Source organism: Schistocerca nitens, chromosome 1 (genome assembly GCF_023898315.1).
Source record: "Schistocerca nitens isolate TAMUIC-IGC-003100 chromosome 1, iqSchNite1.1, whole genome shotgun sequence".
Lineage (NCBI taxonomy): Eukaryota > Metazoa > Arthropoda > Insecta > Orthoptera > Acrididae > Schistocerca > Schistocerca nitens.
In genome coordinates, this window is record NC_064614.1 from 530,017,331 (window position 1) to 530,029,455 (window position 12,125).

Below are 12,125 nucleotides of genomic sequence, written 5' to 3' on the forward strand. Positions count from 1 at the left end.
ATGACTCCGAGGGGTGAGGGAAAGAAGCTAAGATGTATATGTACACCTCAGGTACTTTATTCTAGATGTTAACTGATATATTTGACTGATTTTTCTGTTGGTGCTTGTCAGACATGACAATAATCATGGGAAAGAAAAATATCCCTAATGCTTTACAGAAACCCAGGAAAGTTTTCTGTTTCATTAATATTAAAAAGGAAACACTTTCTTGGTGTTCTGTAAAAAATTGCAGAACATAGTATTACATATTTAATATTTTGCCATCTTCTGTCAAGCACCAACAATTAATTATACTTTATTACTTTGTGAAAACATTAATAAACTACTTCAGATGAGACTTAAAAATATGGCAAGTTGCAGCTGTCAGAGAGGCGAGAGGTAAGAAGAGACAGGATGTAGAAAACCATACAGATTTCACTGATGATAAGAAGAGCCCAAGGGAAAGGGATTAAATGTACTAGGAGGAGATGCACAATAATTTTTGAGACAGTAAGCTCTAATAGAAGTGTGAGGTAGGGAAGACTGATTGTGAAAATTTAAAAGCAAAATAAAAGCATTTTAACAGCAAATGTGAAGGATTAAATGGTGAGATGATGCTCAAAAATGACTTTGGTGGAAATTATACAGAGAGGAAGGGAAGAGGATAGTAAATCCTGTTTAAAAATAAACAGCAAACACTGGGAGAAACCAGTGTAAGTTTATGTGATAGGAACAATTCCAATTCTATACTAAATATTTCTACCTGTTCACACAGCCCTCCATGTATCATAACTACTACTATGGAAGAGAAACTTTGTAGATGTGGAATGACTTACAACACCATATTAACAAAATAAAATGAATGTTCGTAACTACAATAACCAACTACCACTAAACTGCTATGAAATATATTTGGTGACTCTAATTAAATTTAACATTGTAAAATGAACAGGAAGGCCACTACTTAGGAAAAATAACTACTACTTCCCAGTAATACCAACATCCCCTGTTGTTATTTCTTATTTTAGCTTAATATCTACATGCCTGCCTTGAAACTTATGGTAAGACAATCATTGCTATGTAAAAAATATTGCTTTCATGGCAAATAATGTTATACTTATTAAAGCATTCCAGTGTATTATGCTGTGGTCGAATGAATTTCTTATAGAAATCCTTGTTTGGGTCTCAAATGCAAAAGAAATCTTCCCTTGTCAAACAGTGAGTGCAGTTGCAACCATATTTAAAAGGACTGCAAGGTACACAATTTCATTGCCTGCAATGGTGATGGTGCCAAGAGCATAGGGACTGGACAAATGAGAAACGCAATCACATGCTCTTCTATATGGTTGTGCATAGGAATATGTATACTTAGACTAAAAAAGAAGAGTTAATGCTCGAAAGCTAGAGTGAATGATGCTTTCTGTTATATGTTTGTGTGCTCCACATATTGATTTGCGATAGGTGAGTGATTGCCTTTCCCTTCTTTCATATATTGCTCCACCCAGGAATTTCCAGTATAGTGAAAGAAAACAGTGTCCACAGTAGACATCTGCATTGCACTCTGAGATCGAAAACAGCATATTAGGAGCAAATAACCACTTCATCTCATGTGCCAACCACACGACATCCACATTCGGACTAAATAAAGAATAACTATACAGCCTACTGCAGACAGTCTTTTCTTTCACAAAATTCTTGGAAGCTGTGGACCCACACATGAACAAAATTCCTTTTATTGTTGGACATGCTATCATGTGGCGATATGTAGGAACATGTAATGTACCAACGAACATTGTTGAACGTGATAGTTCTGGTGGTACAGGTGTTATGGTGTGGGGAGGCAAAATGTTGCAGTGGTGTGCTGAGCTCCAAATCATTGAGCATGGTACACTCATCAGTGTTATTGCGATGCTGTACTTCTTCCTCATGTGCTTCTTTTCAGGTATGCACTTGGCCCTGGCTGCACTTTTATAGACGGCAGTGGTTTACCACATCGAGCATTGCAGGAGCTCTTGGAACAAAAGGATATTCAGTGAATGGACTGGCCTGTACATTCCTCTCAGTTAAATCCCATCGAGCACATTTGGGACACATTGGGGAGATGTATTACAGTACATCTACATTGACCACCCAGCAGTTGTCAACTACACTAGTGAATGACCTACCACAAGAAATCCTTACCAACCTTGTAACCAGTATGGCAGCATGTTGCAGAACATGCATTACTATCTCTGTTAATCACATACCCCATCATGAATTGCGATGATTTCAATGTAATTATAGTCTCTGAATAAAAGTGGCATTTCTATTTGTCTCATATTTCCTTATACTCTCCTGTAGCAGTTCTTTCTGTGTATGGTTCAAGTTTTATCAAGCTATGTTACTTGGCAGTGACACACCATTCGAAAGTTACTTTCAGCCTTATGTTTTACACACTAGTGTGCATAGGCATACAGACAGTCATGCCACAGTTAAGATGCCACCTGCAAGTTTCTTCTGGGTGGACTTTTCTTCTCTCTTCTGCTGGCTTCAGACAAACATGTGGTGGGTCTGTCTTCTTATCAAATGGTGGTATCTTATCAGTCTTCCTTGTAGTCTGTTATTATTGTTCCTATGGGAAATCTTACTTGCTAAGTTTGTCTCACCTTCATAGTAAAACTGTCTGGTAACTCGTATAAGAATTCTGCTAACTGGAATATTTTTTGTTCAGCTTTGTTTGTAGTTCCAAAATGTAGGTAAAGTATTTGTGACATTGATGATTAAAAGATGAAAACATTATTTTTTCCACCACATCAGATGCAGTAATTATTATTATTATTATTTTAATTGTATAGTATGCTGTTGTTTAGTCAGTGCTTTATAACTCTTGTTTGTAAATTGTGTGTAGCCTGCCACAACTTTTTGTCTGACCTCATAACAGATATTATTGAACATTGGTGAGTTTTGTCTTCACTTTTGTATGATCATCCCACTTGCATATTGATTTGTCTCAGTTTTTGTAATTCTGCTCATTTCAGCTGGCATGAATGAAAAAAACAGTTATAAGCAGCTGATTTGATATCTTATCTCAAGAAGTGCAATTGCACCAGTAGCCTCTTAGAAAAAAATCTTAGCACTACATGTAACATAATCCATCTACATTCAGTGTCTGAGAGGCTTGTGTGTGATATTTTCTATTCTTTCTGAGGCGTAGATATTGAAGCTGAGGGCTCTGATAGTTGATTGTTGTCATCATCTTCAGCTGTTAGCAATGAGAATGGAATAAGCATCACTAGAAAAATAACAGAATTATAGGTACCTGTATCTACAGAATCTTCTAAATCTGGGTTCATATTGGAACCTCAAAATCTCTTTTAGAGCCACAGTTATCAAACTGTTCATCGAGCATTCTCAAAAATTTACGTGTTTCTAAATTCTCCGTTGTTACTACTTAAAACCAAATAAAACAATACTGAACAGTCACTCGCAATAAAAGCAATGAGTCTATTAAATGTCACAACAAGCTTGAGTATATGATTGACATGTATTAAGCTATCAGACATCATCCAACTGGGAACTTATTACATGTGGGGGTCCCCAAGGTTCCATCTTAGGGCCCTTACTTTTTCTTGTGCATATCAATGACTTTTCACCAGTTACACTGCCAGATGCCAAGGTTTTTTTGTTTGCTGATGACAGAAACATGGCAATTGCAATAGATGATGTGACTTACCGAACGAAAGCACTGGCAGGTCGATAGACACACAAACAAACACAAACACACACACAAAATTCAAGCTTTCGCAACAAACTGTTGCCTCATCAGGAAAGAGGGAAGGAGAGGGAAAGACGAAAGGATGTGGGTTTTAAGGGAGAGGGTAAGGAGTCATTCCAATCCCGGGAGCAGAAAGACTTACCTTAGGGGGAAAAAAGGACGGGTATACACTCGCGCACACACACACATATCCATCCACACATATCTCTGTATATGTGTGGATGGATATGTGTGTGTGTGCGAGTGTATACCCGTCCTTTTTCCCCCTAAGGTAAGTCTTTCCGCTCCCGGGATTGGAATGACTCCTTACCCTCTCCCTTAAAACCCACAACCTTTCGTCTTTCCGTCTCCTTCCCTCTTTCCTGATGAGGCAACAGTTTGTTGCGAAAGCTTGAATTTTGTGTGTGTGTTTGTGTTTGTTTGTGTGTCTATCGACCTGCCAGCGCTTTCGTTCAGTAAGTCACATCATCTTTGTTTTTAGATATATTTTTCCCACGTGGAATGTTTCCCTCTATTATATTGTATAAGTATAATCTAACTTATGCACCATTTCAGTGCAGTAATGTGTTCATTGTAAATAAGTCTTATAGTAGTTCTATTATATTTTTAGTACCTTATAAATCAAAAACATTTTTTTTAATTTTAAATTCAGTGCATTAATACGATCTTAGTAAATGAATGTTTGTAAAATGGTTCTTTCATATAGTGTTCATTAAAAAAAAATGATGATAATTCCACTTGGAACCTGTGGAAGGTACATAAGCTTACTTGTTTTGGTTGTAAATATTTGTCCTGTATTATTGTTTAACTGACATATTCTACATCCTGGAGGACCTCCTCACTGCGGAACAATTGGAACGAAAGTAAATTTAATCTAATGTAATTGATATTTTTCTCTTGGAAAGGGAAGTGGACAGATGAAAACAGAAAGGTTAAGTGCTACCCTCTAGTGTCTCTCTTGCTGAGTTTCACTACCAGACCAATTAATGTGATTTGGTGTGAACTGCCCAACTTTCATTCAGCTACCACAGTTAACACCTGAAGTCAGATTGGACCCCACCATTGGGGTGTTGGTATATTCCACAGAGTACATTGTTAAAGGTTTATTGTACTACCCAAAGAGTAGTACAATGAAGTGAAGTTCTGAGAGTGTGCAGGAGGGTGTGCAGTTAAGTTTTACAGTGAAGGCAGCAACAGTGTCAATGACATGAAAATGTTTTGAGCAGTGTCATAGGACCACATAACGGTGCTGCATGTAATGAGAAGCTGCTGTGTCAAATGGGAAAGGAATCAGAGCATGTTTTACTATCATTCTTTTGATGTTGCTAAGGTAAGTTAAGTTGTTGGATAGGACATGCTAGGGGATGGATTTCAAATGAAACTGTAATGCTAATTTGCAAAATAGACTGGTATTTTATGATGATTTTTCAAAGTTTTAGACTGACTCAAATGGCACAAGAAATTTTATTGAGTGCTAGAGTGATGACGCCACAGCATGAAGTGAAGACAATACTGAGGCTGGCTGCAAGCTGTACTCTCTGACTCTGCTTATGTTTGTGTGGGTGTGTGTGAGGTGAAAGGGGGAGGGGGGATTGCATGTGTATGTGTATGTGCAGGAGAGTGTGTCTTAACTTGAGAAAAATAGTATGTGATTAAGACACAGAACATGTACTTAGAAGGAACCTGGAAATAAGAGTGACCACTTTCTCATTCCTGCCTGCTTCCCCATGTAAATACATATTGATGTTGTCAGCCTGTTGGATTCCATATTCATATGTCTCACTGGAAGGTGTTGAACTAGGTCATAAAGATAGGTAGATAGGGGTGGAAGAGTTGATAATGCTGTGACTTTGAGAAAGAGTAACAAATTTTTGAAAATAACGCTTTTAAATTGTGCTCTGAATTTTCTAAGAGGCATCAGATGATGTCAACTCCTGTTCCCTGATTTAGAGTAAGGAATTTAAGTTGGCAGTATTAAAAACGTGAGATGTACCAATGTGGTTTTGTAAATGTAATGTATTAATAAATGTGTATATGTAACCTTCCTATCATTAAATGATCACTTATTGCCAGATACGTAAATGAAAAATAATGGCAGCCACTGGATGTACTTTATTAAGTTGGTGAGCTAACGAAGAAACATTTTTAATGTTTAATAGATTGTCATTAGTTGTTATGCTAAAAAAATTCAGAAAATAAAAGTTTGGTTGAACACAGTAACATAGAGGCTGTTGTAAAAACACACACACACACACACACACACACAATGAAGTTAACATACAGACACACACAATGAAGTTTTGCAATGGTAAAGAAGAGGAAGATAATGAACAATGTTGAAGAATATAAGTAATACAAGTTAGTGCTAATTTTAAATTGGAAATGTTGAGTACAGGGTTTTGGAATAAAACATTAGCTAGAGGAAACAAGTGGGAAGCTTGGCTGTTATTCACGGCCAATAAAGGTATTACATCTCCACAGTAGGGAAATTAAATAGTTGTGAGCTGCCAAATTTGTGTAAAAAATTTCATTATCTGTAAGGGGCAGTCAGATGAAAGTGAGAAAGATGGAAAAAAGTAACTAAACTGCCTGTAGTGATAACTGAAATCACAATTTTATTGGCAGGACTAGGACTGCATAACTTATAGAAACCAATTCTCCAAAACAATTTATTATGCACTGCTACAACAAAGAAACAAAAATTAAATTAAATCAGTTTTAAATCATCTTGCTTGAAGACTTGAATGAATATGATGAAATGTCAAGCAGGCTTATGAGGACAGTTCAATATATATGAGATACATTCAAAATATTCTGAAACTTTGCCCACAAAAATTTTCTATGCTTACCTTTTACTTATTGTGCATGGTCTCCTTCAAAATAATCTCCTCTGCAATTAATATGCCACTCTGAATGTCATTTACACTTCTGGAAGCAGTCTCTGTATGCCTCTTTCTGGATCAGACAATAAGAAATTCAGCCTTCAGTTACAAGTTCTGGATCATGCGAAGTGCCGCCCTCAAATTTACTTTCATCTTGTCTGTCTTTGCAAATCTTCATCCTTTCAGTGGGGTTTTAACTTTGATCCAATCACCAGATATGATTATCTTACAGAACACCTTGTTCTCATCTGCACGATCCAAAAACTCTTCACAGATTGTGGGGCAAAGGTCTTTCTGATCTTGACTCATGAGCCGTGTAACAAACTTGGCAGCAACAGAATGCATTCCAAGATGCTGTGTCAGAATTTCATGACATGATCTGACTGAAATGTTGCATTCTTCTTCTTCAATCTCTCGGACAGTCAGTCTTCGATTGTTAAGCACAGTTTCATTGATATTCCTGACATGAGCATTGTCAGTAGGAAGCGGCTGCTTGGGTAGCAGAGTACATGTGGCGAGCACATGGGGGTTTTTTAGGCTAGGCAGTAGTGTCAAGTGTCCTGATGAACACTCACCAGTCGACGTGCAAGCAGGGAAATCAGGACGCACTCAGTGTAAAGACACTTCAGCTGTCAAGATATTAGCAGTAAATTTTCAGTGTGTTCAGAATAAAGTTCCTGAATTTACTGCCCTCAGGAAGCGTGTGGCATGCAAATTATTCTCGGGACTGAGACCTGGCTGAACCCTGAGATAGGAAGTTCTGAAATATTTAGTGAGGGTTGGAACGTGTATCAGAAAGACAGATTAGACACCGTGTGAGGCGGTGTCTTCATTGCAGTTGACAAAAATATTGTGTCTACTGAGGTCGAAGTAGAGTGTGATTGTGAAGTTATCTGGACACATTTAACAGGGCTAGGAGGAATAAAGTTAATTGTTGGGTGTTATTACCAACCACCAGGTTCCACCATGACAGTTCTAGAATCATTCAAAGGGAGTCTACACTCTGTATCGCAGAAGTACCCAGGTCATACTATATTAGTCGGAGGCGACTTCAACCTACCTAGTATAGACTGGGATGTCTATGGATTAAGTACAGGTGATACAGACAAGCCGTCGTGTGAATTACTTTTGAACACATTATCCGAAAACTGTCTTGAACACCTAAATCGACAGCCAATGCGTAATGGAAATATTTTAGATCTGGTAGCCACGAACAGACCAGACCTCATTGATGGTATCAGTGTTGAGACAGGGATTAGTGATCATGATGTTGTCATTACCACTATGGTTACAAAAGTTAAAAAGTTGGTCAAGAAGGCTAGGAGAGTATTCTTACTAGAAAGAGCAGATAAGCAGTTGTTAGCATCCCACTTAGTAAATGAATCGACTTCATTTACTTCCAGTACGATGGACGTGGAAGAATTATGGGCAAATTTTAAACACATTGTAATTCACGCATTGGAGAAGTATGTTCCGAAAAAGTGGTATATGGACAGAAAAGACCCACCGTGGTTTAACAGCGCAATTCGGAGAATGCTCAGGAAGCAAAGACAGTTGCACTCGCGGTACAAGAAAGGTTGGGAGAATGAGGACAGGCACAAGTTAGTAGAGATTTGAGCTGCTGTAAAAAGAGTGATGCGTGAAGCATACAGCCACTGCCACCATCATACCTTACCAAAAGATCTTCCTGAAAACCCAAGGAAATTCTGGTCTTACGTAAAATCGGTAAGTGGGTCGAAGGCTTCCATCCAGTCACTCACTGATCAGTCTGGCCTGGCAACAGAAGACAGCAAAACGAAAGCTGAAATTTTAAATTTAGCATTTGAGAAATCTCAGGAGGATCGTACAAACATACCGCCGTTTGAGTCTCGTACAGATTCCCGTATGGAGGACATAGTGATAGACATCCCTGGGGTTGTTTAGCAGCTGAATGGGTCGAAAATAAATAAATCATCAGGTCCTAATGGGATTCCAATTCGGTTTTACAGAGAGTACTCTACTACATTGGCTCCTTACTTAGCTTGCATTTATTGCGAATCTCTTGCCCAACGTTAAGTCCCAAGCGACTGGAAAAAAGCGCAGGTGATGCCTGTATATAAGAAGGGTAGAAGGACGGATCCTCAAAATTACAGACCAATATCCTTAACATCGGTTTGTTGCAGGATTCTTGAAAATTTTCTCAGTTCGAATATAATGAATTTCCTTGAGACAGAGAAGTTGCTGTCCATGCATCAGCACGGCTTTAGAAAGCGACGGATGCCATATTCCTTGACTTCCAGAAAGCGCTTGACTCGGTGCCCCACTGCAGACTCCTAACTAAGGTATGAACATATGGGATTGGTTGCCAAGTATGTGAGTGGCTCGAAGACTTCTTAAGTAATAGAACCCAGTACATTGTCCTCGATGGTGAGTGTTCATCGGAGGTGAGGGTATCATATGGAGTGCCCCTGGGAAGTGTGGTAGGTCCGCTGTTGTTTTCTGTCTACATAAATGATCTTTTGGATAGGGTGGATAGCAATGTGCGGCTGTTTGCTGATGATGCTGTGGTGTACAGGAAGGTGTCGTCATTGAGTGACTGTAGGAGGATACAAGATGACTTGGACAGGATTTGTGATTGGTGTAAAGAATGGCAGCTAACTCTAAATATAGATAAATGTAAATTAATGCAGATGAATAGGAAAAAGAATCCCATAATGTTTGAATACTCCATTAGTAGTGTAGCGCGTGACACAGTCACATCGATTAAATATTTGGGCATAACATTGCAGAACAATATGAAGTGGGACAAGCATGTAATGGCAGTTGTGGGGAAGGCAGATAGTCGTCTTTGGTTCATTGGTAGAATTTTGGGAAGATGTGGTTCATCTGTAAAGGAGACCGCTTATAAAACACTAATACGACCTATTCTTGAGTACTGCTCGAGCATTTGGGTTCCCTATCATGTCGGATTGAGGGAGGACATAGAAGCAATTCAGAGGCAGGCTGCTAGATTTGTTACTGGTAGTTTTGATCATCACGCGAATGTTACGGAAATGCTTCAGGAACTTGGGTTGGAGTCTCTGGAGGAAAGGAGGCGTTCTTTTCGTGAATCGCTACTGAGGAAATTTAGAGAACCAGCATTTGAGGCCAACTTATAGTTCACGGAAAGACCACAAAGATAAGATAAGAGAGATTAGGGCTTGTACAGAAGCATATAGGCAGTCATTTTTCCCTCGTTCTGTTTGGGAGTGGAACAGGGAGGGAAGATGCTAGTTGTGGTACGAGGTACCCTCCGCCACGCACCGTATGGTGGATTGCGGAGTATGTATGTAGATGTAGACATCAGAGGGCATCGTAAATGAGGATCATCTTTAACTTTCGTCCAGCTATTTTTAAACCATGTAAACCATTCATAACATTGAGTACTGCTTAAGGACTCATCACTGTAGGCTTCCTGCATCATCTGGTGTGTCTCTGAGAAGGTTTTCTTGAGTTTTACACAAAATTTAATGCAGACGCATTACTCCTCTAACTCTGCCATCTCGAAATTCGCAAAATGTGAGACAACATTCTACTCAAAACAGCACGGAATAATAAATAGCAGATGTACATCAGTGAAACTTCCAGCAGTACACAATATACACAGGCATATGCAAGGATGCCAGTCACATTTCTCTCCATTGTACCATTGGCGCAAAATTACTAATATTACCGAATTTTTTGAACAGACTTTGTATTAGTATTAATCCAAGTTGCCTGAGCAATGTGCTTTTCAAGTGTTATCAATTTCCAGACAGATTACTATAGTCATTGGTATGCCCTTTTATAAAATAGGGGAGACAGATATTGTACACATTTGTAACATTTCTGTATTACTGGTGTTTTGAAGACTCTTGAGGTCATGCATTAGAAATTAGTGCACATCTCAACATACATATTTTTTCAGGTTTTTGTTATTGCTTCAAGAAATGACCATCTGCATGATTTCAATTGGTACGTTTTTGTGTGAGACATTTACTGGAAAAAGTGTCAGTTTGAGGCCAGGAAATATCTTCTGTGATTTTAAAAGTACTTGATTGTGTGAAGCATAAGCTGGAGTGTTACAGGTTACTCATTTCATATTCAAACAGCAGGAAGCAGAATGTTCTTCTCCAGTGTCAGCAAGTGGGGAAGAAAGTTGAACATAATTGGAGTGATGTATAGTGTTAAGTGCTTGGTGTATTACTTCGACATCTATCAATCATCTGCTGCCGAATGTGAGAGATGATTTAAAAAAATAGACTTCAACAAAAAATGCAAGTGATATTGTGAAATATGTGTAATGTAATGTAACTTTTTAAGAAATGAGGTGGTCACTAACTTCAGCATGTGGCCTGCAGGTAACAAATTTTTATTCAACGTAACACAGTGCGGCTGTTTCTGGCATTACTCTTACAAGAGCAACGTTTTGCTGCCTCAGTATTATTTAAAAATAGGTGAAATTAAACTTTTTGAATGATTAGGACAGTAGATAAATGAAAAATACTGTAATCTTGATTTTGAGTTGAAAATAAGAACTATACAATCTTTTCATCTAAGAATATTATCCTCTGCCATTGACATTGGGAAAAAAGTGCATAACAATAATGTTGAAAGGATAGGTTGTTACTCACCACATAGAATAGGCATGAGTCACTGACAGGCATTGTGAAAAAGAATGTTAGAAATATTTCAGCTTTTGGGAAAAATCCTTCTTCATAAGTAGGAAATACACTCACAGAACATCTCACACGCACGCACACACACACACACACACACACACACACACTCTTTGGGTGCTTAGGCCTACTGTGGCTGCATCTAACCTGAGTGGGTGGGTTGTGGGGATAAGGAAGAGGCACGGGATGGGAAGTGGGAGGGATAGGAGGGTAGGGATGGGGGAAGATGCTAGTGCTGGCTGTGGGTGCATGTAGGGAAGTGGTGGGGACTGGAGAATTAAGCTGCTAGGTACAGCATAGAAAAACTGTGCTGGGAAAGGGGAGGGAGGGGGTGGGGGAAGGGAGGGGAGAGAAGAGGAAACAATTATATACTTACATTTACAAAGTGGGAGGCATGTGTAGCAGTAGAGTAGGAGTAGGGAAGGGGACAGGCAGATGGATGATAGGAACTAGTAAAGACTGAGACCAGAGGGCATGCAGGAACAAAAGATATGTTATAGGGAGAGTTCCAGGGTGGAATGTGGAAAGGGTGTCTTCTCCCTCAATCAGTGTCAATAAGAAGACATCATTGAATCTGGACGAAGTGAGAGGTTTCGGATTATGGCTGGTTAAGAAGGATTCTTGTAAATGGTCCATGAATAAATTAGCATGAGATGGTGCCATGCAGTGCCCATTGCTATACCACTGATTTGTTTGTGGGTGATGCCTTCAAATGAAAAGTAATTATGAGGGAGGATATGGTTGGTCACAATAACCAGGAAGGAGGTTGTAGGTTTGGAGTCAGACGAATGTTGGGGTAGATATTGTTCAATTGAGGAAAGGATTTTAGTGTGG

The 12,125-nt window shown here is 38.9% G+C and overlaps 1 protein-coding gene across 7 annotated transcripts in view; it reads left to right on the plus strand.

Annotated features, from left to right (window-relative positions):
- LOC126253529 (diacylglycerol kinase theta) overlaps positions 1-12,125 on the plus strand; it is a 741,186-nt gene that overhangs the window by 564,635 nt on the left and 164,426 nt on the right. The window lies entirely within an intron of this gene.